Source organism: Cryptomeria japonica, unplaced genomic scaffold, assembly GCF_030272615.1.
Source record: "Cryptomeria japonica unplaced genomic scaffold, Sugi_1.0 HiC_scaffold_30, whole genome shotgun sequence".
Lineage (NCBI taxonomy): Eukaryota > Viridiplantae > Streptophyta > Pinopsida > Cupressales > Cupressaceae > Cryptomeria > Cryptomeria japonica.
This window is the reverse complement of record NW_026728852.1, coordinates 820,046-825,572: the sequence shown is the minus strand read 5'-3', so window position 1 is coordinate 825,572 and position 5,527 is coordinate 820,046.

The following is a 5,527-nucleotide window of genomic DNA, read 5'->3' as shown; positions in this document are numbered from 1 at the left end:
CCTTAACCGGTCTGACCTTAACCGGTCTGGTTTCTATTCTCTAGATAGTGATTTGTGAGTTCCATCTCACCGTGGTTTTTCCCATTTGGGTTTCCATGTCAAATATCTTGTGTTATGGTTGTATTGCTTTTGTGGGTGAATGCTTTATTTGCATTTTGGTTTGCATGTGTGATAATAGGTCTATTTGTTAAACCATTTTACCAGTTTATCTTCAGACTGTTTAAGTGTTTTAGTGCAGTAATTTTTGGCATACTAATTCACCCCCCCTCTTAGTATTCATCAATTGGTATCAAAGCCTACCTTTCTATAAGTTTAACCACTTGGATAGAGATATGGGGGAATACACCTTGAGGGAACTTACTCAATGGCTCACTCAGTCTAAGCAAGCCTATGATGATCTTATTGTCAAATACAAGGCTTCTCAAGAAAAAAGGAGAGAACATGCAGAAAAGTTGATGGAGCTATCTAAAAATAGTTCTGCAAATGAAGCAAATATGGAAGCCATGATAGCAGAAGTAAATAAGTTGAATGAATCAAACTCCAACCTGAGAAAGGAGTTGGAAGGATTGACTAGCCAGTTTAGTCAAGAGCTTGAGAACTGGAGGAAAGCAAAAGATCTAGTGAAAGACAGAGATCATGAGATCTCCAAGTTGAAACAAGAGATTAGTGCACTGACTGCTCGCTTTCATGAGAGCAGAATGAAGGAAAAAGAAGGAGTACAAGATGAACTGAACATAGCCATCTCTAAAAATGAAAGCCTAATGGAGACAAATACTACTATTTCAAAAGAACTCTCTGAGTCAAAGGAAATACTTGCTAAGTTCAGCAAAAGTACTATCAAGCTAGAGCAAAAGCTTGAGTCATCTAGACCAGTAAAGAATACCAATGGACTTGGTTTCTCTAGAAATGAGGAAGGAGAATCCTTAGGAACAAATGCTGAAGCATCAAAGAAGAAACCGACATTCAAAGGAAAAGGTAAGCAAAAATTCAAACCTATTTGCTTTAACTGTCTTAAAGAAGGACACATTGCCAATGTATGTAGGAGCAAAGCCTACAATAATTTTCCTTACTTTATTAACAATGTACCTAGATCCAATAAGTTCAATGGTCATTGTTATGTATGCAACAAGTTTGGGCATAGAGATTTGAATGCAGGTCTGTGATGAATAACACTGGAAGATATCCTCAAATGACCCAAGGTGTTGGTCCCGAACCTTTTGTGAACCAGAACCACAACCAGTTTAATGTCTTCAATCATCAGCCAAGAAGCGGTGGGCATCAAGCGGCAACTGGACGGAGAGAAAATTGTATGATCTATCATGGTCATGGTCACACTGCTGCAACATGAAGAAGGAAGAATGGAAACATGTACAATGGACCTTGGAGAGCACCTGGATTGGTTTGCTACCACTGCAACAAACTGGGTCACATTGCAAAATTCTGCAGAAGCAGAAATAGTATATCTGATGATATACCGGTCACTCCAGAAGGAGAAATTGATGTTGAAACAGTTTAAGCAGACATGTTCAAAACTTGGAGGAAGAAACCAACATTGTTGGAAGAGGAACCAGTTTCTGCACCTAGTGTGGAAATATCAGAACCGGCAAACTAAGCTTCAAAAGGCTTAGGGGGAGCAAATGGTGAAATGTTTTTGAACCCCCGGTTTACACCGGTAAAAGACCTTAACTGGTATGTGATACCTGTCACTTGGTAGAAGACCAGAAATGGTAAAAAGGCAAATTAGGGTTTATGCCCTAATAGAGGAGCATTAATGGCGGTAGGTGAGAGACATGTATAAAAGCATTTTTCAAATCATTTCTCACTATCTATTTTCGAGCGAAGAAAAGTTTTTCAAAGAGAAGAGCGAAGAAAAGGCGATTTGAGTTGAGATTTCAAGAAATTGACAAATCGTGTAGGAGATTCAAATTCAATTTGCAAATGGTCAAGTGGAGAACACAAAGCAGTGATTCGGCAACCGACAGAGTGTGGAGTGAAGGAGAATCAGAAAACCCTAAATTCAAGTTTTAAAGGTATTCCTCAAGTTCTTAAAATATTCTACAATGGCTTCTGCATCTCATACTAGTTCTAGTACATCCATTGAGTCTGAAATTTTCATTCAAAGAAAGTCAAAGTATAATGCCCTATCACAAGTTCCAGCTGGAGTGATAGTAGAAGAGGAAATTTCTGACTATATTGATTGCAAGATTGAAGACCTAGGGTCTCTAGCCATCCACTCTCAACTAGGACTATTTTATGGAAAGGACAAGAAAATCAAACCGGAATATAGTATCTTAGAGAAGAAGAAACTCCACAATGATGTATACTTTCTGGAAGACTTTACAAAGGATGATATTAGGATCATTTTGAGCAGAGTCCATGGTGACAAGATGTACCTAGAGAGGATGCATGATATCATGCCTCAGGCAATTCATGCAGTCACCAGTTTCTGCAACACAGGGGAAGTGCCAACCCTAAGGACAATAAGCAAAATGGAAATGTCAAGGCTCACTAGTTCAGTGATTAATTCACAAGGCATGACAGTCAACTCCATCAAGGATGATCTTGTTAAGTATGCCTGCATGGTGATAAGCTATAGAACATTCTCTGCCAGTAGAATTAACTTTGTATCTGATACAACGGTAAATGTCGCCTACCGGATGATTAAAGAGGATGTATCATTTGATCTATGCACCGATATGCAGAGGCAACTCCTGTCTAATCTGAAGTCAATCAAATAGTATAATGCACTAAGATTCAAGTTCAAATAACTATTGGTTGGGTTGTTCTTCTATTTCCAAGGCTACTTCCCAGGAGTAGGAGATGTTCAGTTGTCTGCTAACCAACCGTTAACCAAGGAAATCAAGGAAAGCATTCAAGCAATCAGAACCAGTTACCCTGATGTGCTGAACAAGTACTTTGATGAGTTCGAATGGAAGATGAGCCAAAGGATGAGGATCTTAGGTGATATCGTCAAGAAATATGAAGATGACATCTATTTCACCATCCAGGTGGACAAATGCTTAATGGAGGTTGTTGAGCCTAGAATGGAAGAAGTGGAGCCAATGGGCTATGAGGTGATGTACAATATGCTGGAAGGGTATGCCTCAACCCTTATTGCCTCACCTCTTGATCCTAAGGCAAAGAGGACCCGAACCTATCTGGAAAGGATTGCACCAGTCGAGGAACCCTCTGTTAAGAAACAAAAAGAACAGGTAGCAAAGAAGGTAAAGGCAGTGCCTGGAGCATCAGCACCGGCTACTACTGCAACTCCAAGAGTGACCAAGCAGTCACCTCCAAAGAAGAAACCGGAAGTGGCACCGGCAAAAGTCTTTGAAAGAAAAAGGAAGACTAAGTCAAATGAATCGGACTCTGAAGAGACCGAGTCTAAGGAAATGCCAAAGAAGGTCAGACAGATGAAGAAGATGAAGAAGAATGAACCAGCAACGTCTGCACCGGTAAATATTCATATCTCCTCATATAAACCTTTGACACATTCTCAAAGAATAGTAAAGAATATTAGGAGAAAATTACTTCATGATTTAGTAGATTATTATGATGATTTTAGTGATGAGGAGAAAGAAGAAGTACTACAGGAGATTATTATTTATTTGTGTAAAAATGACCAGTTGCCATCAGAGATTAAATCTTAGACACTGGATTCCTTATAAGGCATTAGATAATAAATGGCACATTTCCATAGAAAAAGAATAGGAGATTAGGGAGCAAGTCTTTGCATAGTACTTTCTCGACCTCTCAAACTCAGAATTATTTTATGTTTTGGACCAAAATAAAGGACTCTTCTTCACAAGGAGAAGAAGACTCTGGCTGTTAGAGGGAAGAATTGATGATGTTGAAAAAAACACTCATCAGCATATGGATCATGCTATCCATGCTCACAAAGCACATATGGCCAACCTACAAGCAGAAAAAGAATCGGTTTCTCCAAATCGGATGAAGTTTTTGATGAAGAAGGAAACCCAGTTGAAGAACCAATCGACACTATTGATGTCGATTCCCTAGACATAAAAGATGTCACTTAGGACATACCTTCTAAGGGAACAGAATAGGTGCAACAGACCGAACAGAGCAGTGAGCAAGCCGAGGAAAGACAGGAAGCGGCTAAGGAACAAGCAGAGAAGAAGAAGAGGAATGAAGATGATAAAAAGTGGAAAGAGGAAGAGAAGAGAAAAGGGGAGGAGAAAAGAAAAGATGAAGAGAAAAAGAAGCAAGAAGATGAGAGGAAAAAGAAAGAAGAAGAGGATAAGGAAGAAAAGAAGAAAAAGGAAGAGGAAAAGAAGAAGAAGGAAGAGGAATATAAAGAAAAGGAAAAGCGGAAGGAAGTAGAAAAGAAGAAGGAATAGGAAGAGAAAGAAGAGGAGAAGAGGAAGGAAGCTAAGAGGAAAAAGAAAGAAGAAGAAGACAAGGAACAAGAAAAGAAAAAGGAAGCAGAGAAAAAGAAGGAAGAAGAAGACAAGGTAGCGGAAGTGGTGAAGAGCATACAGATGGAGACTCCGAAGGCAACAGAGAGTCAAGCCAAACTGGCTAATCTCACCAGTCCTATCAATCTCCAGTCTGCAAGTGAATCAGAGCTAATGCAGAGCATCAAGGTTACTCAAGAGCACCTTGAAATCATTTGAAGGAAAAAGGAGCAAGATATAATTAAAGCGGTTGTAGACACCCTTACCGGTTTGATCCCTGGTACCAATCTTCCCAACATTGAATCATCACTAGCACAACTTAAGCTAATATGTACTATAGTGGATGATCAGGTGCAGAGCCTGGAAGAAGCAGCTGAGGTAAATGTCAAGAAAGAGCATCAAAAGGCTCTTAACATTGCTCTAGTGAAGAAGTTGAATGAACTCCGGTCTGAACTGCTGAAAGACCAAAAGGATATAAGGGACACTTTGGATGAGGGAAATCTGCTACTAAGCAAAATCTGTCAACCCCATCTATTCTATGATGATGTGCTAGCTCAGAAGCAAAAGCTTCAAACAAACTTACAGTCTTACTTGAGCACATTTAAGCCACCTTATGATTCCTTTGCAACTTATGGGAAACCGTTCACCGGTTTTAGATCCAGTCAGCCAAAATGGAGCAAGAGATCAGTACACAGTCTAGAGATTTGCAGGAGCTACAACTGGTTTTACTTCCAAGTCTGCAAATTCTTTAGAAGTGTTATCTGAACCTGGATGCCTTGACAGTTATGCAAGAGATGAGCACAGTTGATGCCATGGAAGAACAGGTATCCCAGATGCCAACAGAGAAAGAAGTGGCCACCTCCCTACTTGAGTCCTGGTCTCTATCAATGAAACAATTTTTGTAGGACTATAAATCGGTTTTTGACAATTATTATTCCTTGTTGTCATAAACTTTTATTATTTTAATATCAAATGGAAACAGGGTTATTCAGCGGTACTTGTCATTATTGACAAAGGGGGAGAAGTACTCTATCTATTTTAGAGAAGTATAGGGAGAAGTATCTGGATTTAAAATTTTGATATATGCTTTATGCTCTGATATCTCAATG